Source organism: Triturus cristatus, chromosome 2_2, assembly GCF_964204655.1.
Source record: "Triturus cristatus chromosome 2_2, aTriCri1.1, whole genome shotgun sequence".
NCBI classification, from domain to species: Eukaryota; Metazoa; Chordata; class Amphibia; order Caudata; family Salamandridae; genus Triturus; species Triturus cristatus.
In genome coordinates, this window is record NC_140582.1 from 455,046,894 (window position 1) to 455,074,686 (window position 27,793).

Below are 27,793 nucleotides of genomic sequence, written 5' to 3' on the forward strand. Positions count from 1 at the left end.
TGCCCCTGACCCCCTCCCACCTTCCCTCCATGGTCTGTGTGTATGCCACCATAGTCTCATTGTTGCTCTCCATGGTGTGTCTTGTTTCTAGTGCCCATCCTGCCTGACCTCCATGGTCATCTTGCTGCTCCTGCCCTGCCACCTTGCCCCCAGCCCTCTGTTTCCATGTGCAGACCCCCTATTCCCTCCCTCCTGACTTGTCTGTTCCATTGTAATGCCCCATATCCGCCCCTCCTGCCCTTTATGGTCTGTTATGCTGCAGCTTTCTCTCCTGTCTGTCCATTATGGTCAGCTAGCTACCATTGCCTCTTTCCCATCTGTTCTCTGTTGTCCATGTGCATGGTCCTGTCCCCTCCCTATTGCTTTCTATGGATTGTTGTGCTGCACTCCCGTCCCGCATGCGCTGTGTGGTGTATTGTGCTGCAGCAAACCCTGATGCCTGCCCAGTAGGGTCAGTTTGGTGCACCTCTCCTTTTCCCTCCTGTCCTCTGTTATCCGAGTCCATGTCCCTACCCCAATTCCTCCTGCCTACCATGATTCAATGTACCATACTTGCGAACATTTTGAACTTGGTAAGAGGGAGATTTTGAAAAAAAACTGGGGTATTGATTTTCCCCTTTGAGTTACATTGAAAAAGAGGAGATTGAAGACAGGAGACAGATCAAATAAAGCCCATTTGAGCTTCAAAACATTGGACGTTTCCTAGCTGAAACGGGTCTGTTGGCATGTATGGTTGTACTACCACTGCCTCTTCCTTCTGCCCACAATGGTCTATTATATTGCCACAGCCACTCTTGCCAGTCCTGTATTGTTGGTTTGTTGCCCCTGCCCCCCTTTCCACTGCCCTCCATAGTCTGTTGTGCTGCCACTGGCCTTCCTGTCTGCCCAATGTGGTCAAATTGTTGCCTCTGCACTCTCCTACCTGCCTTCAATTTTCAGAGTCCGTGCCCCTGGCCTCTGCCTCTCAACAGTATCCCAGTGAACAACTAGATTGCTAACATTCTATATTTATTACAAAAGTGTGGAACGCCTGACGTCATCTTGATGTAATCAAAACTGTAATACCTAGAGTATTTCCTTTAGAAATTACATATATGAGAGGGTCTTATTTGCATCAAAATTATGGTTAGTGCTCTAAAAAACTAAAATGAGGACATATTTTCTGAGTTTTCAAATAGCGACAAAGAACTTTTAAATTATTTGTAATCTTTATGTTTTTTTATCCAGTTGACCACTTGATTAAATGTTGCACCTTGGCGAGAGGATGTGGTGTTACTTCCAGAGCTGCAGACTTTGCAACTGGGGAACCAGGTTGGAGTTTCTGCTTCAGCTCAAAATTCTGTGATTGTGGTCAAATCACTTAATCTCCCCATGTCTACAACCAAAATTAATTTGATCTTGTGTGATGTAACCAATGCTCATGTAAAGCATTCCAATACCTGACAAGTCTGCACTATATAAAACTGCAAATACACAAAAAATAAGTGTTTTGCACACTTCTGTCATTGGGCTACATGTGTGCTACATCTGGGTGATATTTGTGCTTCATTTAGGCTCTTTTGTGTCTGGTGGCCATCTTGGGAGATTTATTTGTTATGAAGTTTCCTAATTTCCTCATTTACTGCAGTCTCCTCAGTAGGAAATGCTTTCAGTTTTTTACTTTGATTCCATCAAGAAGGTATTCAGATATGTCACACATTTGCCATAAATTCTGAATGTTAGCACTCTAGTTGCTCATTAGATCACTGTAGTAAAGCTACTGCTCACCACGGAAGTCTGCTGCTGGTATTAAAAGTGCATGTTTCAGTCTGCATATCAGAATTTTTTAATGAAACAGAAGAGGATTTGAGAAGTCACTCAAAATGTGCCCTAATTTTTCTTTCTTCAGCACTAATCATAATTTCTATGGCAAAATGAACCCCCTCATTGTGTTCCTTTTTAAATTAAATGTTTTAAGTGTTACCAGTTTATTCCAATCAGGATCGCTTCAGGTGTGCCATACTTTTGTCATACGTAAGACTGTTAGCGCTCTAGTTGTTCGTTAGAACACTCTGGGACATTCTGTCATTGGGCTATACTTGGGCTACATCTGGGTGATATTTGGGCTACATTTGGGCTATTTTGTCTCTGGTGGCCTTCTTGGGAGATTCATTTGTTATGAAGTTTCCTAATTTCCTCATTTACTGCAGTCTCCTCAGTAGGAAATACTTTCAGTTTTTTACTTGGTTCCATCAAGAAGGCATTCAGATGTGTCACACATTTGCCATAAATTCTGAATGTTAGCACTCTAGTTGCTCATTAGATCACTGTAGTAAAGCTACTGTTCACCAGGGAAGTCTGCTGCTGGTATTCAAAGTGCATGTTTCAGTCTGCATGTCAGAATTTTTTTATGACATAGAAGAGGATTTGAGAAGTCAAAATGTGCCCTAATTTTTCTTTCTGCAGCACTAATCATGATTTCTATGGCAAAATGAATCCCCTCATTGTGTTCCTTTGTAAATTAAATGTTTTAAGTGTTACCACTTTATTCCATTCAAGATGGCTTCAGGTGTGCCATACTTTTGTCATAAGTAAGACTGTTAGCGCTCTAGTTGTTCGTTAGAACACTCTGGGACATTCTGTCATTGGGCTATACTTGGGCTACATCTGGGTGATAGGTGGGCTACATTTGGGCTCTTTTGTCTCTGGTGGCCATTTTGGGAGACTTATTTGTTATGATGTTTCCTAATTTCCTCATTTACTACAGTCTCCTCAGTAGGAAATACTTTCAGTTTTTTACTTTGATTCCATCAAGAAGGCATTCAGATGTGTCACAAATTTGCCATAAATTCAGAATGTTAGCACTCTAGTTGCTCATTAGATCACTGTAGTAAAGCTACTGCTCACCAGGGAAGTCTGCTGCTGGTATTGAAAGTGCATGTTTCAGTCTGCATGTCAGAATTTTTTAATGAAATAGAGGAGGATTTGAGAAGTCACTCAAAATGTGCCCTATTTTTTCTTTCTGCAGCACTAATCATACTTTCCATGGCAAAATGAACCCCCTCATTTTGTTCCTTTTTAAATTAAATGTTTTAAGAATTACCACTTTATTCCAACAAAGATGGCTTCAGGTGTGCCATACGTTTGTCATAAGTAGGACTGTTAGCCCTCTAGTTGTTCTTTAGAACACTCTGGGAAGCTGCAGTAGAACACAAAGGAATCAACTGACAGTCTCTGCCCTTGTTGGATGTACATGTTTTACTGAGAATGTCAGACTTCATTCTCACATGGCTGAGAAAGATAATGTGAATTTACAGAAAATATGCTCTCAGTTAGCTTATAGATCACCTTCCAAACCTCTGTGGGAAAAGCATGAGAAAATAGTTTTCTCTCAAACATGATTCATGATATCACAGCAGAAGGCTTTTTCACATGGTAAAATCACCTTAGAACACACCACAATTCCTAAAATGAGTATGGTACCATCAACAAATGATTTATAATGTAACTAAAGTCTTAAAACCTTCTATTAACTGCAATGCTTTTTAATGAGGTGCTATCATGTATATTGGTCCCAAGATGGCTGCCAACACTTCTTGGATGAAGTGCTGACAGCCAATCAGATCTCACGATGAGATGTGTGGTTAGGCTCCGCCCAGATATATATGTGATTTTACTTTTGATTTTCTCAGGAACTACTGAACGGATTTACACCATTTAAGCAAAGGGCACATACCTGACCTGAGGACTACCTCTTTGCCAAATTTCAAGTAATTCTGTTCAGCCGTTCGGGCTGTACCTTCGACTAAAGGTCCTATGGGAAAATGCATGTTTTGGGACCCCCCTTTTTTCTCAGCCCCCGCTTGACGAATCACCCTGAGACTTTCAGGGTAGGAGCTGAGCGGAGCGCCCCATTAGTTTTGAAAATTTCACGAAGATAAGTCAACCGGCGCCAAAGTTATTCAAAATAGAATTTTCAGATTTCCTATGGGAACTCGGTCCTAACTATAACTATCTACTGGCGACCGCCAGTATGAGGTTCTGGACTTTTAAGAGTCCAGAGGTGTCAGGGAAACAACACCCGAAGACCCCTGAGTTCCTTCCTGTCTCGGTGCACAAATAAACAGAGACACGGGTTTCTCGATGGTGGCGTCAGAGACCAAGATTTATTCACTGCAGGGACACAGAAGTCATAGGAACCACACAGAGGCAGAATCTACGAGACTGTTCAAATTGCATTAAGTGAGTTGTTCCTTAAATACACGAAAAATGTCTTTAGGCAACATTACACGAATATTTCTCATGCCCAACCCGGTATCCCAAACAAACAGTAAAAAGACATCAAACAATAATTTGTCGTGGGTTTTCGGTATTCGATCAGGTCCCCTTGTCAGTTTTCCATTCTTTGCCCGATCCTCCCCATCATAAAAATCGTAACCTCCCCATTGTAAAAGCCCAGAAGGAGAGGAGCAGGGCCAGGTGCAAAGGATTGAAAAGTAGGATAAGAGGTGTTTATAGATCATAAACGGGCATGGCTACCGTCTTCAGCCTTTCAGTCAGGACAACGGACACGAGAACCAGTATAGCAGGACTGGCCTTAGGCAAGGGAGGCAGCTTGATTCTGCCTAGTCATGCAGCGTCAGCCTTTCTCGGGGCTCGAGCTTACGTGTCCTTAACAAGGTGACTCTGCCGGGGTCATCGCCCGTTCATTGACTATGTGAGGGCAAGAAACAAAATGGATGCCGTAACTAAAATGGATGTCATGACTTTACAACAGAATGCCCTATTTCTCAGTGAATTCATGCTAGTTGCGTAGCGAAAACACTGTCATGCATATAATGGATCATTTGCGGTTCATTGGTACCGAAATCGTGTCAGTACTACGATACCGAATTCACGGGTTCGGATCGCTACAGAACCTCAGACCGTCCTTTTGCCCTTACATAGGCAATAACTTACTCTATGTCAGAGTCCATTTCTATGTTCATCAAGTCACTGATATGTTGTTGAAGCATTACTCTATCCCGTGGCGTATCTCTGAAAACAGGTGGTCTTCTTACGCATGTTGAAACGCAGAGACTACATAAGGCAGGACCACACTGAATAATGAGACAGCACGAAAATAAAAATACCAACGCAACACTAATGACTATCAGAACCTTCCATCCCCACGCAGACAACAGGCTCCAGAACCATCCCATTAATGACCAGTCACCTTCCTCTACATGAATAGAGTCAGAGATTTTGTGTAACTTAGAGATGGCCTTGTATACCGTTGGCGCATTATCTGGGATAAAAACACAGCAACTCGATTGGATCATCTTACATACTCCACCTCGATCTGCAAGTAACACATCAAGGACCATACGGTTCTGTAACGTCATGAGGTGATCCGCTTGAAGCTCAGCTGTCAGGTTACTAAGGGCACCCGCAGTTTCGGTGATAGTGGATTCAACTACCCGTGTTAGTTGACGTAAGTTTCTACTGTTGGCCATAGGCCCCCAGAATGGAAGGAAACCTTTGAAGAAGTCTCCTGCTTCTTGGCCAGCAGTATCTTCTTTACTGAAAACACCTCTCACAACTCTAGTTTTGTGATAGTCCGGTGCAGAAGTGTATGTCGGAGGTAACAGTTGAGCGATATAACATGAGCCTGAGAAGTCAGCAGGCAGCCATGTGTATGCTCTGTCTTGGCAAACAAAATAGGTGCCCTTAGCAGCTAAAAATGCAGGGGAAGACTGTGACGGGAAAACATATGTTTCGATACAGTCACTCTTCCCTAGTCGAGCTTTCGGATTCCTCCCATTTCCTTGCAAACAGACCTGACCTTGGTGGGGTACGACCCAGATCGGAGTCGAGCTTTTACGTTTGTTCTCACCCAGAGTAATGCCATATTCCGTAACATTCCAACCCATGTAAACTCGCAATTCATCCTTGGGAATGAACGGAGTGTTATTGACATCTCTAACCATGTCAGTGATTCCTTTTACCAAGGCTCTATTAGCAGAGTTATACCTAGTGGAACGCGGAGGTCGTGGAGGATAGGTCTCTAGGGCATAAGCGAACATGGTCTGAAATGCCCAGAATGATCCATTATAACTAAAGGGCAGAACCAGATAAGGGATGCCCTTGTCCATGGTATGTGGTATCAAGCCACACACCCAGCAGTTTGTTGTGTTAACCACTAGTTGATGTTGGTGCAAGAGCTGAATGAAAGTGTTATTTATAAACTCAGAGCGTCGAGCTTGCTCGTGGGCAGGAAAAGGATGGAAAGAATGAAGAGAAACAACAGTCGGAGAAACAGGAACATGGGGAGATACTGTAGATGTAACAGGTGTAAAGATCAACTGAATACCAAAAATAATTCCGCCTACCAAAGTTATTAAAACAATTAGAAGTGTCAGAGCACATTGCATTAGAAAACATTTGCTATACAATATGTCATACAGTTTTGTCTTGTGCACATTTATGATGTTAACCCGTCGCAGTTCAGGAAGCTCCATCTTCTACAACCGTTCGCAACGGATGGTTTGTACCTGTTAAAAACTTGCCTCTGTTTACCCTGGGAGTTCCCAAAATAAACAGAAGAAACCGACCTTGTGTCTGGTTCCCTGCAAATTAAAACAAGGCACACGTTACGACCCTACGGTAACCCAGACGGCAAGGTGAGAGAAACAAAAAAACAAAAGATATATCTGTACTTTCCGGGTCTTGTCTGATCTTGAAATAACTGGTCTACAGGTGCGGAAATGTTCGACTCCACAGGTGACAAATGTTCACTTTGTACAACACTCGGTCCAGGATTCAAAAGAGCGGTTCCTGTTGAGGTGTCAAAGTTCTGTGTTTCAGTTTGTGGGTCCGTTATGTACTCTGCATCACTGAAAGGGATGTGCCTAGGAACAGGTTCTGTCTCGGATACACCAAATCCCTGTCTAACCCAGTTGTCATAGGGGAGTGGGAGAGGGACACGCTTCGTATGGCTAGCGTGCACCCAATTCTTCCTTCCAGCTAAGCGTACAGCAGTTCTCGTTGTTAGGAGTACCTGGAACAGACCCACAAATCTTGGCTGGAGGTTCCGAGTTCGCTCAAAATTCCGCACAACAACTTGGTCGCCTGGTTTCAACGTGTGGCCTGGACTCTCTGGCAGTTTAGGCAAGGATTCGAATACCTGTTGATGAATAAGGCTTAGTTTAGCAGTCAGGTCATAAAGATAATCAATCAACATTGGGTATTCGATCTGTTTGAATTCCTTTGGCCTAGGGACTCCCCAAACATTAGCAGGACGACCGAACACAATCTCATATGGGCTAAGCCCTACTCGAGAGTGTACAGTCGCTCTGGTGGAGAGTAGAGCTAAAGGCAGTGCATCTGGCCAAGATAGACCAGTGGAAGCTTGAATTTTAGCAAGTTTCAGCTTCAGGGTACCATTGTACCCTTCAACCAAACCTACTGACTGTGGGTGGTTCGCACTGTGGAATTTCTGGGTAATACCCAGACCCGTACACACACTCTTCATGACTTTCCCTACAAACTCACTTCCATTGTCCGACCAAACAATCCGTGGCATACCATACCTGGGGAAGTATTCTTTGAGGAGGATTTTGGCAGTGGACATAGCAGTGTTATCCTTTAATGGATATGCCTCAATCCATCTTGAAAAGGCACAGACTACCACTAGGACATATTTAAGATTGTTACACCTGTCCATGTGGATAAAATCCAACTGAATCACTTCAAAGGGACAAGAAGGGGGAGCAAAATGACCAGTTGGGGTTGGGGTTCCCTTGCCAGGATTATGCATCAGGCATATCATGCAGTTTTTCACCACTCTTTCCGCACACTTCGTAATTCCATCATTCTTCCATACTGGAGCTAACATTTTACAGATTCCTTTCGAACTGATGTGCGCCGCTCCATGCGCCGTCGTGACTACCGCAAGTACATACGCATCAGGTAACATCCAACGCTGCTGCTCAGACAAATCAACCCAACATCCACTTGAATCCTTTTTACCCGTTTTCTCCTTCCATTCATTCTTCTCGTTTTCAGTTGCTTCATTCTGGATTGCTTTCACACTTTCAATCGTATTCTCACACATCCCTGACTCAGCAATCCATCTTGCAGACGTTGCAACGTACATTCGGCTCGTCATGTTCTTGGCCGTTTCTTTAGCGACCTCATCAGCGAACGCATTCCCACGGCCAACATCATCCGTAATCTTTCGATGCGCACTGCACTTCACAATCGCAACTTCATTCGGTAGGGTCAGGGATTCCAATAGATCGCTGACTAACTGTCCATGTTGGATCTTAGTCCCATGGGACGTGAGAAAACCTCTTTCTTTCCAGAGACGTCCAAAGCTATGTGCTACGCCGAAGGCGTATTGGCTATCGGTAAACACATTCACTCTCTTTCCCTTAGCTAAAACACACGCTCTTGTTAATGCAATTAGTTCTGCAGCTTGGGCAGAATTCTGACTTACTCTTGCAGTCTCAACAATCGTACTCAAAGTCGTAACTGCATACGCGGCCGTCACATCACCATTCTGTAGTTTGAAACACGACCCATCGACATATAAAGTGCCGTCTGGATCTAGTAACGGAGTATCTTTTAAATCTTTTAAATCAATCCTACCTTTTGTCTCTTCCTCAGTTTTGAAACAACAATCATGGGGCTCTGAATCACTCGATTCTTGAGTAGTCGGCAACAGCGTTGCTGGATTCAATATGTTGCATCGCTTGATCTGAATGTGACTTGCCAAAAGCATCAGCTCATAGCCTGATAGTCTAGCACTGGTGAGGTGCTGAGTTTTCGTTCGATTTATGAGTGTATCCACAGCATGTGGAACCATGACTACTAACATGTTGTTCATGACTAGTCCAGCAGACTGTCGAATAGACACTGCAGCTGCTGCTGTAGCTCGCAAACAACTTGGCAATGCTCTGGCTACCGGATCTAATGTGGATGAGAAATATGCACAAGGTCGCTGTTTGTCACCAAATTGTTGCGTTAAAACACTCAACGCACAACCTTCTCTTTCATGGACATATAGAGTAAACGGCTTACTGTAGTCAGGAGTACCCAACACAGGAGCTGAACACAGCGCATCACGTAAGTCGGAAAAACTCTGTTGACATTCATCAGACCATGGCAAAGGGCTCGGAACACCTTTTCCAGTCAGGGCTACCAATGGTTTTGCCATGAGAGAAAAATTTGGGATCCATTGCCTGCAGTATGACGTAATACCCAAAAACGCACGTACTTCTCTCTGTGTGCTTGGTACAGTCATCTGCGAAATTGCTTTGATTCTCTCTGGGGTCAACCTTCTTCCCTCCTTTGACAAACGATGACCTAAGTAGGTCACTTCTTGGCAACAATATGGCAGTTTAGAAGGTGAAACCTTGTGATGTAAGTCTGACAAATGACGTAATAAAGAAATTGTAGCTATTTTGCAGGTTTCCTTGTCATCAGCAGCCAGTAAAAGATCGTCTACGTATTGGATCAAAGCAACACCAGGAGGAAGTACAAGAGCATCTAATTGACTCTTCAATGCTTGGCTGTAAATTGAAGGGCTCTCACAATAACCTTGTGGAGCGCGTTTGAATCTGAAACTGCGACCTCCTAAGGAGAAACCAAAAATGTCTCTACTTTCCTCGGCTATCGGAATGCTGAAAAAGGCATTCTTCAAGTCGATCACTGTAAACCATGAAGCTGAGGCAGGAATCAACGTCAATAATGCAGTGATATCTGGTACCACAGGAAACTGCGGAATCACTATTTTGTTAACTTCTCTGAGGTCAATCACAAATCTGTAGATTGGAGGTTTGGATGGATCAGTGCGTTTTAAAATCGGCAGAACAGGACTATTGCAGACATTTCCTCTAGTTTCCTCTATCACATCTTTCTGTATTAAGTCTTTCACAATCAGCATGAGTGCACGTTCACCTTCATTCGAAATCCGATACTGTGGGATTCGAGGGAATTTAACATTTGCTTTCAGACTTACCACATAAGGGGGAATTTCCAAGAGGCCTACATCGTTAGGACCAGTCGCCCAAAGAGTATCAGGGAGAGAACGCAGCTCCGGTGGGAGCTTATCCATCGACATATACATTGGAGAGATGACTCTTTTGCCTAATGTGAGCTGTACTCCCGAAGGAGAACAGTACAGTGTCGCATGCAGGCGTTTCAACAGATCTAAACCAAGCAGATTCTCATTACAACCGGTTGTTAGAATAAGGGGTGCTTCTAGTTCGCATGGCCCAACAGATATTGATAAAGGACTAGAAACAGGATTGTGAACAGGGGCGCCTGAGAAACCTACTGAAGTGTTCGTTAAGCCAGACAAAGGTGCGCCAGGGAGTTTCGCATGCATAATTGAACTTTTTGCCGCACCAGTATCCAACAGAAACGGTTCGACCACGCCTGATGTAACTACTGCGACATAGGGTCCATTCTGATCAACTGGAACTGATACTACTCCCTCTCTTTGCCTGTGGCTGTCCTAGTACTCGTTTTTCTGAATCTCTTCATTATGATCATAATAATCTTCAACATGATACTGTGGGGATCTACCTGGTTGCGCAGGTTGTACATTTCGCTGATCAAAATAATTTGATGGGCGATCAGCCTGTGGTGTCATTGTCCCACGTCCTCTACCTCTAGGAGCTTGCATAAACCCAACATTACCTCTCTGAGCTGGGACACCACTAGTCTGTGCGTGCAGTACCGGACACTCATTCTTATAATGACCCTCCTTTTTACAATAGGCACACTGATTCCATGCTAACTGTTGTCGGGAAAAACCATAATTAAATCTTTGGGGCGTCCCTTGCTGGAATTGTGGCTGTTGCTGAAACTGAGGTCGCTGCTGTGAATCTGACTGAACTGAGCGAGGCGGGTATGCCTGTTGCAAAAGAACTTTAGTCTTTAAATCTTTCGTTTTCTTTTCTGACTTTTCCTTCTCTTCTTTCTCTCTATTCTCGTAATACTGAGCAGTTGCAAGTATCTGTGCTGTCGTCGACACTGCCCATGCACTTTCAGAATCCTTTAACTTGTTACTAAGCTCAGGTAGTAAATTAAACACGAACTTGTCGACAAACAACCTCTGGCCTCCCTCAGTACTCATATCTTGCCCACTGTGGTCTACGAAGGTCTCTTCAAATCTAGTGAAAAAGTCAGAGACGCTTTCATCCTTCTTTTGCTTGCATGCCGATAGTTTATCCCAATTAACTCGTAACGCTGGCATCAGCGTTTTCATCAGATTAATTATTCTGCCAGGTAAGGCAGCAATCAGAGGTTCAGGTTTAGCACCGCCAACTTGTTGCCCATCTGCTGCTACAATAGCTGGCCAATCACCTCCTAAGGCGACTGGGTGGTTCTCTTGCCGAATCTTGGCCCATATAGGCTGTGGCACTACATTACCAAATAGCATTTCAATGTCTGCCAAATTCATGACGCATGCTTGAACTGTCTGTGTTAACTCTTTGTAATAACCAGCAGGATTTTTACGCGGGTCCGGCAACGCCTGTTTCACTGCTAATACTTCGGCCCGCTTCCAAGGGATGTGTATCCACACTCTCTGGAATTGTGCCGGGGCAGCTGCAATACCATTAGCCCCATCAGCTTGAACTGCATCACGCCATATCGGTGGGACTTCCCTCATCGGATATTGACCTTCTCTTTTCCTAGTAATCGGTGAACCATCAGGGTCCCTTGGCGTTCGAAGAGGGGAATCATCCCTATAAGCTAAAATCAGTTCTATCGCTCCCCTTATTTCTGAACCTATCACCATTCCTGCGGCAAATTTCTGCTGAACATTTATCAGATCAGAGGGGACGGAATCTAAGTCATCATCTTCCCATTCTTCACGCACAAGAGAACACATCACGTCAAAAACATAACGTTGAGTTGGTTCATTCCATTGCATAAAGGTATCTAACACTCTTCGCGCATCATACTTCACAGCTTTCGACATCCACCTAAGAGCTGTTGAATCTAACATTTCTCGTTCCTGAGGACCAGGAAGCTGGCTACGTCTCTGTATAGAGTCAGAAACGGGGGTCCCAATTAAAGACCTGTAGAGAGGAGTTAAGATATTAGTTACAGAGTCGGTTATTTTCCGACGAACGGAAAGCGGGGTCAGAATATTCACAGGGTTCGGGAGCAGGGCAGCTGAAGCAGATGAAATAGTAAAGGTGGGAGTAGCAGGTAAAGCAGTTTGCGAAACGACAGGCAAAGGCGGAACAGGCGACCCAGGAAAAGGGGGTGCCGAAGGAACATTAACCACAGGAAGGACAGGAGCTGGAATCAAGGGAAGTGGAGCAACTATTCCAGGCTGACCAGCAGCTGGCTGTACAACAGGTGGAGGTGAATTCAACAGGTAAGACAACAGAGGATCCTTTTCATGATCCTCTATCGGCTTAGTAGGACAAGATGGCAATACAGGGTAACATTTATCAATTGCCAAATTATATTTTCTATTCGCCATCTCCATTGCTTTCTCAGTCTCGTTGACATGCAGCTGCCTAGCAGACTCCATTAAAGTCAACCCTTTCTCTTTCTGTTCTTTCTTCGTCTTCCTAATTTCTCTCTGTTTGGCTTCTTTGCGCCATACGCGAAAAGAATCAAACATTGCCGGCCGGGCTTTTCTCTTAAACAACTTCATTTCTAGATTGTCTAGTATTTCGGTTTCGAAGCTACCATGCGGTGGCCAACTAAGGACACCATCTTTCCTGGTATAACGGACCCATACTTCATTATACGCAATAGGACCCACACCATGTTTACAATAGAGCTCATATGTAGGAGTTCCAATCGGAGGAACCGAACACGAATCCTCCAACCGGGAATCCCCGTTGCAACGTAACCAGGACAGGAAACAATTACTACTGGTAGTCATGACAAAAAAACAAATTCCAACCAAAAATGCACAGAGAACTTAGGCCTACCAAAATGAACTAATACCAAAACAAAGATTATCTAAACAAGAGCAACCAATGATAATCTACGAATTAAACCAGAGCAACAAAGAACAACCAAACTGAGCGTGACCCACTTAATACTTAACTGAAATGTGGAAGACGTCACCAAGGAGAACCCGTCTACTTCTCGCCGTACTAAGGTCTGCACCTCGGGTCCAAGACAGGGCGACAGTCAGGGCAGCGGTCCTCTGTAGCCGTCTGGGAACGGGAACCCTCGTGGAAGAGATCGTCGGGCCACTTTTACGACATGCAGGGATCGATGAAGCGGGGTACCTCCCTCCGGAATCTTCACACGAAACTTCTCGAACTTTTCAGGCTTTGGACCGGTACCGGATGACGTCGCCCCACGTTGGGCGCCAATTTGAGGTTCTGGACTTTTAAGAGTCCAGAGGTGTCAGGGAAACAACACCCGAAGACCCCTGAGTTCCTTCCTGTCTCGGTGCACAAATAAACAGAGACACGGGTTTCTCGATGGTGGCGTCAGAGACCAAGATTTATTCACTGCAGGGACACAGAAGTCATAGGAACCACACAGAGGCAGAATCTACGAGACTGTTCAAATTGCATTAAGTGGGTTGTTCCTTAAATACACGAAAAATGTCTTTAGGCAACATTACACGAATATTTCTCATGCCCAACCCGGTATCCCAAACAAACAGTAAAAAGACATCAAACAATAATTTGTCGTGGGTTTTCGGTATTCGATCAGGTCCCCTTGTCAGTTTTCCATTCTTTGCCCGATCCTCCCCATCATAAAAATCGTAACCTCCCCATTGTAAAAGCCCAGAAGGAGAGGAGCAGGGCCAGGTGCAAAGGATTGAAAAGTAGGATAAGAGGTGTTTATGGATCATAAACGGGCATGGCTACCGTCTTCAGCCTTTCAGTCAGGACAACGGACACGAGAACCAGTATAGCAGGACTGGCCTTAGGCAAGGGAGGCAGCTTGATTCTGCCTAGTCATGCAGCGTCAGCCTTTCTCGGGGCTCGAGCTTACGTGTCCTTAACAAGGTGACTCTGCCGGGGTCATCGACCGTTCATTGACTATGTGAGGGCAAGAAACAAAATGGATGCCGTAACTAAAATGGATGTCATGACTTTACAACAGAATGCCCTATTTCTCAGTGAATTCATGCTAGTTGCGTAGCGAAAACACTGTCATGCATATAATGGATCATTTGCGGTTCATTGGTACCGAAATCGTGTCAGTACTACGATACCGAATTCACGGGTTCGGATCGCTACAGAACCTCAAGTAGATAATGTATATATATATATATTCACTGAAAAAACCAAAGGTTTCAGGGGTGTTATAGTTAGGAATTGGCATTTAAAAAACCTTAGAAATTCACTGAAAAAAACATAAGTTTCAGGGGCATTATAGTTAGCTGGACATTTCCCTCGTACAAAACCCTAGAAATTCCCCTGTTATAGTTAGTTCAGCTAACTATAACTCGCGCCCCCGCAATGCACTGCTGATGACGTCACATATCACATCACTCATGATATGGTCAGTGACATCACTGATGACATCACTGATGACATCTCAAATGACATCACTGATGACATCACTGATGACATCATCTATGTGATAAATTAGTACACCTTCTCACACCCTAATATAACTTTTGATACACCAACTCAAAATTTCAGACGGCCATTTTGAAAACCATAGATACTCCAATACCAATAACTACACACCCACTCATTGACTCTTAGGTCTACATGCACCTCCACTCACTCACCTGTACAGTCACTTATACTTACAGTCACTCCGTACAAGACTATCATATGCATTTATACACATATATAGACACTCACACACTGCTGTTCATCCATTGAGGGACTGACACACCTAGTCAGTGTTGCAAATAATTAAACACAGTCCAATTGACTCACCTATACAGTTAAACACACTCAAGTTCACTTACTCATAAAAATACTAAAAATTTTTGACACTCTTATTCAATTACTAGTACAAGCACACACTCATCCATACAGCCAGTCCCGCAATCACACACCATCACATATAGATAGTTAATTACTCTTATACACATATACACTGTGTTTCACATATGTAGTTACTGTCACATGTACAACTGAGATATACATTCAATCACTAACACACCCTTACATACATTCACCCAACCATACAGTCCATCACAGTTGCACTCTTAAAACCATGCACCCATAGAATCACCCACTCACACATCTATGCACAGAGTCACACACACCCACCCACACATACACTCAGGCACCCATACAGATACTCAGACAACCAATCAATAACCCATAGAGACACTCATATTGCTATTCACAAAACCATGCAGCCGTTTATACACCAACAGATAGACAGATACAGACATTCACACAGTTTAGTGGAACTTTGTTTGGTAATAGGAACTTTCGGCCGGGCTATGCACCGCCGCTCCCCCAGCAGCCCTGCTACCAGTGAGGACGCTGCTACTGGGTGCCAGGAGCCGCATAAAGGTCAGGGCGGGGCCGAGGGTTCTGTGGAACTTTGTTTGGGAATAGTAACTTTCGGCCGGGCTTTGCTCCGCCGCTCCTCCTCGTTTGACTCTCCCCTTGGCTGGGCTTTGCCCCGCTGCCCCCCCTCCACAACGTAACCAGGACTCCATCCCCCAGCAGCCCTGCTACCAGCGAGGTCGCCGCAGACACTGCTACCGGGCGCCAGGAGGCGCATAATGGTCAGGGCGGGGCCGAGGTTTCTGTGGAACTTTGTTTGGTAATAGTAACTTTGGGCCGATCCTCGTCCCGTGGGACGCGCGCGGGCCGCGCCGGGAGAAGCCCGGGACAAGGGCGGGACCGTCTGTGACCGTCAGGGGCCGTGGGAGGCCGGGCTGGACCACCTTATTGACATTATTCGATTCGAGTAAGAGCGGGACATTGTATGTATATTAGGTAAATTGCTTTCCGCGTTTCTTGCTTGTATATAGGTGTAGTCTAAACGTGTGGGTTGAGAACACTGCTATTTAATATATACTGAGCAATTATGTCGAGACGCCGAGTAAAACCTGCAACAGACAACAAACCTAATACTATAGACACATATTTAACTAAAGCAGTCAGTGCCCTGGCTGAGGAAATAGATCGAACTGAGAGACGGATTTCAATGGGAACAGGCATAAAGGGGCGGGGATCAAGTTAATGTGACTGCAGAGGTACATACACCCAGGAAGGATGGATTGAGTAAAGCAGATGGGACACCGGGTATAATCTCTGTTATAGCTTTGGCTGATACAGAGAATGTACACAGCTCCCGGACCCCTAATACACCAGACTCACCCAATCCACCCTCTTCGCCACAGCCTAGGAATTTAGATAAAGGGGGCAAAAGGAGAAATATAGGCCAGGGAATTAGTAAGACAGCCAAAGGAAAGCATATAGCAACAAGAGGGACGTTGACTAAACAGAAAGTAGCATTGAATAATGGGGAACCTATGTGTTCCATTAGTTTGGAGGTCCTTACTGAGAAAATGACTGAGATAATTCGACCATTGCACGAGAAAATAGATATCCTGACTAGAGAGGTCCATAGACTTGGTAGATATTTGGATAACAATAGACCGCAAGCCCAATTAATTAATCCATGTGATCAGATTAACACGACGACAAATAATGTCTCCGGGAGTTTAGTAACTAGTAATTCGTTAAATTTAGTACCTGTTGATTCTATTATAGGGCCAACTACCGACAGTAACCCAGATAATAGGAAAAATCTACAGGAGTCAAATAATCCAACTCCAGTTAAAAGTATTATGCCACCAAATGGTAAAGGAACCCACAGGAATGAAACCCTAGAGCAGGCAAGAAAGCCACGTGATACTGAAAATTTTAATAACACTCATATACCAGTGGTCATTAACTTACCACCACAATGTGAGGCATACGTGGCTGTTCTTTCTAATGTACCCAAATTACGGGAAGGGCAAATAGAAAACAACGAAACTCTAAAAAATAAAACCCTGCATTGGTTATCCAAATACTGTGGTTTCCCCACAATGAGGGCCGACCAGATAATACTCACTCAAAGGGTTGGATGGATAGGCCCATTACCGAAAAACTTCGATGGGGACTGTATAATAATCAATTTTAGGTCACCAGGTTGGGCTTACAAAGCCATAACCAATGCCCCCCCACCATCTTGTTGGGATTTTAACACGACATTATTGCCGCCGGGTTACTTTTATAGATCCTTGCCTGCACGTGATTGCGTTGCATACCAAAAAATGTATTATCCAACTACTAACTCAATGCCTTCATTAGCGCCCCGTGCTACATGTTTTACTATCCCGTTGTATAACAGATTTCAACCTTTGGGCACACTGGAGGATAATGATTGACAAGAGAGACCCGAGACTGTAACATCAATTGATGGGAAAGACAGTGGGGTAGATTATGGGCTAGTTGTCTGTAGAAATGGAATTAATAAAGATACACAACTTAAGCAGGTGGCCTTAAATAACGACAACATTGTGTATACTGTCTCTGTTATAGATGATATTAATGAGCAAGAAGTTGGGTCACAGAATGTTGAAATCGTAGCAGGCACTACCACAACTATGATTTCCTCTACAAGTCAAAGAATGCAAACAATAACACACGGGGGCTATACATTTATAACCTGGAATATTGCAGGCCTTGGTAAAAAATTAGATACCCCTTTCTGGCAGGACTTTATTTCCTGCAGCAATGATTTTATTTGTGTACAGGAAACTTGGTGTATAAATCCTGTTGTGGTCGAAGGATATTCCTCATATTGTTTAAGTGCTCTACCGTCCACAACAGGAAGAGCGAAGGGAGGATTGCTGATGCTTAAATCCAACAAAATACTTGGGTGTAAAATTGTAAGTTATTCATCTGTATGTAATCACAGCCAAGTATTGAGATTTGAGTTTCCAAAGGGTAAGGATTTAATATTAATCAATTATTATAATTCCATCTTTTCCAACGACAGGGGAGATTTGCTGGATGCATTGGAAAAGGAAATAGATAGGGTACTGGCACTTTCTGGTAAACTCGCCATTATCCTTTGGGTTGGAGACTTTAATATACGAACATGTCCCTCAACTCAAATTAATTCTTGTGGCTTTATGAAAGTTAACAGCAACAATAACAAGAATGATGATGTTATGTTACACTTTCCCCATTGCAGATATGGTACAACTTTAAACATGATCATGGCAAAATTTGATCTTGATTTATTAGACTGCACATTTAGCAAGGGTCATATTAAATGTCCAACCTTTACGGGGCGAAATGCTTTTAGTAATATAGACCACATTTTAATCTCAAAGAATATAGTTTTTATACTGATTTATGGATATCTGAACAGGTAGTGAGTGATCATAATAGCATTTCTATTGTAATTTTTGATTGGGGTAATAAATTGGTGAATACTGAGGATTGTATTTTAGATATCCTCCCTGTTAGATCTAATGGCACAAGAATTAAATGGACTGGAGTAGACCAACCAAAAGTCCAACTAGAGGTGGTTACAAATTGCAGGAAAGAAATTGATTATTGTCTTAGTGAAGAGTTTCTCCCTGATACCCTGATAGAGTGCTTTTCGGACATTAACAGATCAATAAAGATTCTACTAACTAAAAGTGTTAAAAATTCAGAAAAATAGGACCGAGGTGGTTTGATTCAAAATGTACACTCGTACTACAAAAATTAAAACTGGCATTGAGGACAATTCCCCGAAACCAATTGTATATACACGAGCTGCGAGTTGCATACAAGCAAGCTACATTGACACATAAAAAAGAGCTAAATTAAATATGGCAGCAGACACCAATAATAGTAAACTATTCTGGGAAACTATAAATTGTCCTTTTTTGAGAGATAAATGTACACCGGATCTGACGTCCCAAGTAAATTGTATTGAATGGATCAACCACTTTAATAACATTTTTAACTCAGAGAAGGTCCTTTTAACTATAACATCAAATCATGACCCTATTTGGCCTTTTTTGCCTATGCTAATTGAAGTGGATGAAGTACAGGAAGGGTTAATCAACAGTAAAGGGGGAAAAGCTCCAGGTCCGGACGGCGTTCCAATTGATTTATACAAGAATGAAATGGATCTATGGGCCCCGATTCTTACAAGAGTTTTTAACATTGCGGCTGTAGGGAATTTCCCCAAATCTTGGGGACAATCTTGAATTATTCCAATATATAAAAAGGGTTCCCGTTCTGAAGCCTGTAATTATCGCCCAATATCTTTACTGGACTCTTCAATAAAGGTTATGAGCAGGGTCCTTCTAAAAAGATTGGAAACCTGGGCAACGGACCACAAGAGTTTAACTTCAGTCCAATATGGATTCAGGAAAGGACTAGGCACTCTCGAACAATGCATGAACCTGGATCTGTTGATCAATAAATATACATTAGTGAAGGGTGGATATTTGTTTTTATGTTTTGCTGATTTAAGCAGTGCCTTTGACTTGGTGAACCACTCTCTCTTGTGGTCTGTACTGCTTGAATCTGGGGCCCCGAAAGAAATAGTATTCTTTTTGGCACGAGTATATGAGAAACTATCCTGCAGTGTACGATATGGGCCAACTGGCGAACGAACTCCCTTTTTTGATGAAAGAAGAGGCATTAGGCAGGGATGTGTTTTGGCCCCACTTTTATTCTCCTTATTCATCAATCAAATAGCTATGGTTCTAAGTCAAATTCCAGCAGACGCACTGATAATAGATAAAAAGGTGGTACCAATATTATTATATGCTGATGACGCCGTTTTACTATCCCGTACCCCATCAGGCCTTCAGCGACTCATTAACAATTTTATAGATTTTATAAATGGAAAGAAAGTCGTAAATAATAAAACCAAAACTTATACTATGACATGTGGCAAACAGTCAAACTCATCTAGAACTTTCTTTTTAGATGGTTTTAAAATTCAAGCTGCTACCTCCTTTTGTTATTTAGGTATTACCTTTACTGTAAGTGGTAGTTGGAATAAGGAGCATGAAAACATCAGATATAATATGACTAGGAACACAAATGGAATATTTAGGTTTGCGGCCAAACTAGGGGACCGGAGGGTAAAGGACAAGGTGAACATATATAATGCAAGATGTGTCTCCTCAGCCCTTTATGGGGCTGGAATATGGGGCCATTACCCTGCTGACCGACTTCAATTAGATGAAAACAGTTTTTTAAAATGACTGTTGAGTGCACCTGTCTCAGCCTCTAATGAATTAATTCATATGGAAACCGGTCTTGAATATATTTCTGATTTGGCTGCTTTGCGACCCTTGCTTTTATGGCGTTCTATTTGGTCCAAGAGCGAAACTGAGTTTACACAATCCATAATTAGGGACTGCTTAAATTTGGACCTTTGTACTCGTATACCGTGGATAAGTTACATTAACCACTGGTACAAATTTTTATTTGATTTTAATATCCTTGATGAGTCCGAACATGTTATAACACTATCTAAAAAAGAGATAAAAGACTGCTTTTTGTCCTTTAAGAGAGGGGAACAAGATAATAAATTAATTAAGACCCAAAAAACACTCGTGCTCTACAAGCAACTTGACCTTAAAAGTGGATTCCAACAGTATTTGGAAGATGTGACAAGATCTTCGCATCGATTTGTATTATCCCGTCTCAGGTTGGGTATTGTCCACCATCTCGTAGCCTTCCCAGATATGGGTAAACGCTCCAAAGTCAAATGTCCTTGTGACAATATTTCTAGTCAGAGTTGCTGCCATTTTTTACTTTTTTGCAAATTGTATGTATCTCTTAGGAAATACTATTTAAAACCGATCTTTCTAAAATCTAATATTCGTTTAACTGCAAATGCCATGAGACTACTATGCAAATTGGAGAGTTCAGATATCTGTTTTTATGTGGCTAGTTTTATCTTGAAATGCAGCGCTGCTAGAAAGTCGATAATATTTTAAAATGTGTTACTATTGCAATTTGCACATAAACATATGGCACTTTAAAGCTGATGTGCACAGTTTCATGTACTGTATTAGATGGTCAGAAAATGTAAATATGCACTTTATAAATTATTAACAGATGTCCTTTTATTGTGAATCTGCACAGCTTCATTTACTGTAAAAATTAGTTGATATTGCAATTTTGCACATTTAGCATGGGTCACTTTACAGCGATTTTGCAGTTTTACATTCGGTATTTTTTTTTAATATAGTGTATTTTTATGTTTTATTGAGAACATGTATTATAGTAATTATCCAGAAGGAGGAGTACTGACTACACTGTGTTTGTAATAATTATATATGAGGGGAATTTGATAAATGTAGAACAAATTGTATAGCTTACATGGTTGTGTTATGCAAACCAAATAAAAGCTTATTGAACTGAACTGAACTGAAACAGTTTAGTCACTAGTCTGCAGTAAGATACATTTAATGACTCACTTATAGAGTCAGTTACGCACCTAGAAAATCACCCATTCACACACTTGTACACCCACTTATTCTTCAACAGGCCTTTCCCTATATATATTAAACATATTAAAACTGTTCAGAAACACAGTCAATGGATGATGTCATCAGTGATGTCATCAGTGATGTCATTTGAGCTATCATCAGTGATGTCATCAGTGATGTCACTGACTATGTCATGAGTGATGTAATATGTGACATCATCAGCAGTGCATTGCGGGGGCGCGAGTTATAGTTAGCTGAACTAACTATAACAGGATAATTTCTAGGGTTATGTACGAGGGATATGTCCAGCTAACTATAATGCCCCTGAAACCTATGGTTTTTTCAGTGAATTTCTAAGGTTTTTTAAATGCCAATTCCTAACTATAACGCCCCTGAAACCTTTGGTTTTTTCAGTGAATTTCAAAGGTTTTTTAAATGCCAATTCCTAACTATAACGTGCATGAAACCTATGGTTTTTTCAGTGAATTTCAAAGGTTTTTTTAAATGCTAATACCTATCTATAACTTATCTCTGAAGACATCATGAAAAGCATTCTTTTTTAAAAGTAGGGTGCACATTAGTTTTGTGGGAAAGCATCTTTGTGATTGGTTAAGAAAAAGCAGTTTCAACGTGGAGTACATATCATAGCATACAATTTGCTCAGCTCAACCACACCTGCTACTTGCATTTGGAAGGCACTGTTCGAACTTAAAACAATCGTCAACTTTTAACCTGCACATGTCGTTAAATGTTCAAGAAAATGTTACAAAAAAATATTGTAAAGTTTTAAAAAATTGATGAACTTTTAACCTGCACGTATTGTAGAATGTTCTAGAAAGTGTGTTGATAGAATACGTTGGACTTCTATGTGTTGTTGAATATTTTAAAAAACGGTTCATATGGAAAATTAAAAAGAAACCAATAGAGAAGTTTTGAAACCTAAAAGAATCAAGGAACTATTCTAATTTATTCTTTACATGTATTTATGTGCGCAGCAACATAATTATAGCCACAACAGCACTAGGAAAAGGAAGAAGCAGGGAGTGGGGGGGGCGGGGGGAGATGGGCAGAATGGCACACATGCACAATTAAGTACAACACACATATAGACTAACAATGGCCAAAATGAAACACACCAACAAGGAGCACATGTCACACAACCTGCCAACATCACACCACTGAACGAGCATAGAAGTGAAAACCACGCTGCATTCATAGAGGATGTGTACAAAGGCCAGTCGTTGGTGTTGTGGGATGTCTGCGACCGTGGTCATCATGGATGAGATGCCCAGCATGTGGCACATGGTCGAGTTCACTGTGTGTTATGTTGCCAAACGGCTGCTCCTCCCTCCCACAAGCCCCCACACTTTTGTATGGTGAGCTGTTGTATCTCGTGCACTCGTACGGCACGCCATTGTAATGCCTATTTGCGCATCTCCTGCTACATTCCAACTACAACATCACAGTGCCGTTTGGAGGTGGTGCATGCCACTTTACAACATCGACTGCTGCGGCTCTTGTAACAGGCCACACCAGAACCTAGAGACACACTTACCGCACTTCCTGTACACGGACATGTCTGAGACACCCCGTTCCCCTTGCCGGATAGGCACACCCCTGCACTGACCTGTGAACGACAGACCAGCCCACGCCAGTTGTGCATGCAGGAGGATGCGTACGTAGCTACACATCCAGGCTCACTGCCAATGCTGAGGTGACAGCACACTGTGATGTTGCAGGGCTCGTGCCTATCATGCTAAGACAATGACCACAGGGACACACGTACTAAGATGTGGGTTTGGGGGGCATTGGCAGTCCTGCAGTTGTTGAGATGAGTCTTCTGGCCCTCATGGGTATCCCTGTATCATGCTCATTGACTCTATGGCACCTGTGGGTGTTCTGGTGTGGCTCTTGGCTGTGTTCCCTTTCTTGGTGCAGGTAGTTGTTCTGCTTAACACCAGCAGAAAGCAGGTGTAAAATCCCTGGTGCTAACGTGTCTTATCGTCGGAATTTGTTTCGCATTGCAACTGGTGTGAAACTTGTGATGTGATTTTTTTCGTGTGCACAACAATTTACGAATTGAGCAGTGTATCTCGTCAAGATCCAGCACCTGACGCATTATTCCCAATCAATATAAATACAATGAGATTTCTTAATAGATTTTGTGTGTACACTGTAAGTGTAGCCAATACCTCAGTGCAATACAATACTGGATTTTACTATTTAGAATAAATCGCAAAGGTGCACCTCGTGTCTTTTTGCACGGGAACGGCTACTCTCCATTTCATTATCAGCACTTTAACAGAAGTAAAGTTGAGATAAATCTAACACACTATTCAGAAGTTGGTGCAAACTGCAGATATCACCAGTATTCCAGCGATAAGTGCCCCAAAATTTAACACCATGGTGGACTCCATCAAATAACAGTAATAAGAACAAGAAAGAGTCACACAGCAGTTAAGAGAACAACCAAAAACATTCTTAATTTTTTTTCCAAACTTTATTTTTTATAATAATAAATATATAAACGATAAACTATTTTCAAACTTTATTTTTTTATTAACATAAATATAAACAATAAACTAATAAACAAAATGTAACAACAATAATACAAAACAACAAGGCGGAACACTCCTGTAGGAACCACGGATGTCGACGACAGACCTGGAAAATCAGAAAGATTGTTAAAAAAAAAACAACATGGTATTCTCAACAAAATACCAGAAGAAAAAAAATAACAGATATATAAAATGTATACAGCTAACAACATTTTATAAGTTTAACTTACAAAAACTGTAAATGTTGCCGCTTTAAAATATTTACCGAATCTGAGGAAATGTTTTTGCAGAAGGCACCACGCCCACAACGTTTTTCTTCAGTGGTGAAGACATTTTTAACTTTTTCCAAGGGGCAAACAAAGACCAATACCACCTTCTTCATTCGCAAGATTTGCCAAAGAGTTCTGTTATGAGGGGATCCTAACAAAAAATACTCGTGCGGCACAGCAAGTATGATGAAACACCCAAGGACCCTTCATCCAAACAATCTTGCACGAGAAGAGTGCAAACAGATGAGAAACACTCCTGTTCTGTATCTGTAAAAAATAATCACAAATACATGTATATTAATAACTTTCAAATGTATACTATTCCATTACTGTACAAACACATTTTATATAAAAACTGACTTAGAAACTATAGCCCTGAACCACAAGTGTGACGATCGTTAAAACACTACATGCATAGTGCATACTAATTTGAAGCAGTTCATGCCCTAAAGCCTACCTCACTAAAACACTACATGCTAACTGACTAAATGATTACAGTACTATAAGGAGACACACTGGGTGAGTGACAGGGTGTTTGCTAGAAGAGTATGAATACTAACTAGGGAATTGAAGGTGTGAAACACAACTGTGTAGGTGATTAGAGGACTGCATCCATACTGCATAGGCATTTAAAGCAGTCCATGTGCTAAGGCCTGGCTCCCTGCATGACTACTTGGGTACTGACTGAATGATTAGAGTACAGCAAGGAGAGTGCCTAGGTGAATTTATAAGTGCTAGGCTTTTCGCACAGGGAATGGATTAGTACTTGGTACTGAATGGGTCACTAGAGGAGTGCAAAAGCAGTCACAAGTGCTGGTCTGTATGGATACTGACTAGGAAATTTAAAGTGTGAAAGACAAGTGTCTAGGTGGTTAGAAGACTGCATGCATAGTGCATAGGGGTTTGTAGCAGTCCATGTGCTAAGACCTGGCTCAGTGTATGAATACTTAGGCAGTGACTGAATGATTAGAGTACTGCAAAGATAGTATCTTGGTGAATTTATAAGTATTTGGGTTTTAGCACAGTGAATGGATTAGTACATGGTGCTGAGTGGGTCACTAGAGGACTGCAAAGGGAGTGACAGGGTATTTCCTGGAAGTGTATGGATACTGACTAGGGAATTGAAGGTGAGAAAGACAATTGTGTAGGTGGTTAGAGGACTGCATGCATAGTGGATAAGGGTTTGAAGCAGTCCATATACTAAGGCCTGGGTCACTGGATGAGTACTTGGGTACTGACTGAATTATTAGAGTACTGCAAGGAGAGTGCCTGGGTGAATTTATTAGGGTTTGGCGCAGTGAATGGATTAGTACATGATGCTGAATGGGTCACTAGAGGAGTGCAAATGGAGTGACAGGGTGTTTGCTGGAAGTGAACGGATACTGACTGGGGAATTGAAGGTGTGAAAGACAAGTGTGTAGGTGCTTAGAGGACTGCATGCATAGTGGATAGGGGTTTGAAGAAGTCCATGTGCTAAGACCTGGCTCAGTGCATGAATACTTAGGCAGGGACTGAATCATAAGAGTACTGGAAAGAGAGTGTCTTGGTGAATTAATAAGTGTTTGGGTTTTGGCACAGTGAATGGATTAGTACATACTGTTGAATGGGTCTTTAGAGGACTGCAAAGGAAGTGACAGGATGTTTCCTGGAAGTGTATGGATACTGACTAGGGAATTGAAGGTGTAAAAGACAAGTCTATAGTTTGTTAGAACACTACATGCATACTGCATAGACATTTGAAGCAGTCTATTTGGTACTTAGAAACTGACTAAATAATCAGACTACTTCTAGGACAGTGCTTAGGTAAAACTTTTAAATTTTCAGTTCTGCCACAGTGAACAGAATAGTACATGGTACTGCACCTTAGTGTCAAACCGTGACTCATTTTATCAATGCATAAGCAAAGACTAGCTTCTAATGCTACTAAAACTTGACAACATGAGAGGTTTTAAATTAGTTATCTGTCAGCAAATACACGATGTTACCAAATGCTTCTCTCACAGTGGTTCTCCAATGCACACAGACTCACAGTGTAATTCTAGACAACAACCACTATACCTAGTAGTTTACCAAAAATCATTCACTACTGTGGAAGTGGTAAGCGAACTGCACACAATCTTCATATTTCAGGACTGCACTTTTGTGTCAAAGCCTGACTCATTTAATCAAAGCATAAGCAAAGACTGGCTTCTAATGCTACTAAAACTTCACAACATGACCGGTTTTAAAACAGGTATATGTCAGCAAATACACAATGTTACCAAATGCTTCTCTCACAATCCTTACCCAAATGCACACAGACTCACAGTGTGATTTTAGACAAGCAACACTATCCTAGAAGTTTACCAAAACTCATTCACTACTCTGGAAGAGTTAATGGTATTGCACACAATCTACATATTTAAGTACACCACATCAGTGTCAAAGCATGACTCATTTAATCAACGCATAAGCAAAGACTGGATTCTAATCCTACTAAAACTTCACAACATGACAGGTTTTAAAACAGTTATCTGTCAGCAAATACATGATGTTACCAAATTCTTCTCTCACAGTGATCCCAAATACACTCTAACTCACAGTGTGATTCTAGACAAGCACCACTATCCCTATGAGTTTACCAAAACTCATTCACTACAGTGCAAGTGGTAAGGGAACTGCACACAATCTACATATTTCACAACTGCAATTTACTGTCAATGCCTGACTCATATAATGAAAGCATAAGCCATAATTGTCTTCTAATGCTACTAAAACTTGACAACATGACATGTTTTACAACACTTATCTGTCAGCAAATACACAATGTTACCAAACACTTCTCTCACAGTGGTTCCCAAATGCACACAGACTCACAGTGTGATTCTAGACAAACAACACTACCCCTAGGAGTTTACCAAAACTCATTCACTACAGTGGAAGTGGTAAAGGAACTGTACACAATCTACATATTTCACGACTACACTTTAATGTCAATGCCTGACTAATTTTATCAACGCATAAGCAAAGACTGGCTTCTCATGCTACTAAAACTTGACAACATGACAGGTTTTAAAACAGTTATCTGTCAGTAAATATACGATGTTACCAAATGCTTCTCTCACAATCCTTACCCAAATGCACACAGACTCACAGTGTGATTTTAGACAATCAACACTATCCTAGGACTTTACCAAAACTCATTCACTACTGTGGAAGGGGTAAGGGGACTGCACACAATCTACATATTTAAGTACAGCACATCAGTGTCAAAGCATGACTCATTTAATCAACATATAAGCAAAGACTGGATTCTAATGCTACTAAAACTTCACAACATGAGAGATTTTAAAACAGTTATCTGTCAGCAAATACATGATGTTACCAAATGATTCTCTCACACTGATCCCAAATACACACTAACTCACAGTGTGATTCTAGACAAGCACCACTATCCCTATGATTTTACCAAAACTCATTCACTACAGTGCAAGTGGTAAGGGAACTGCACACAATCTACATATTTCACGACTGCAATTTACTGTCAATGCCTGATCATTTAATGAAAGCATAAGCCATAACTGTCTTCTAATGCT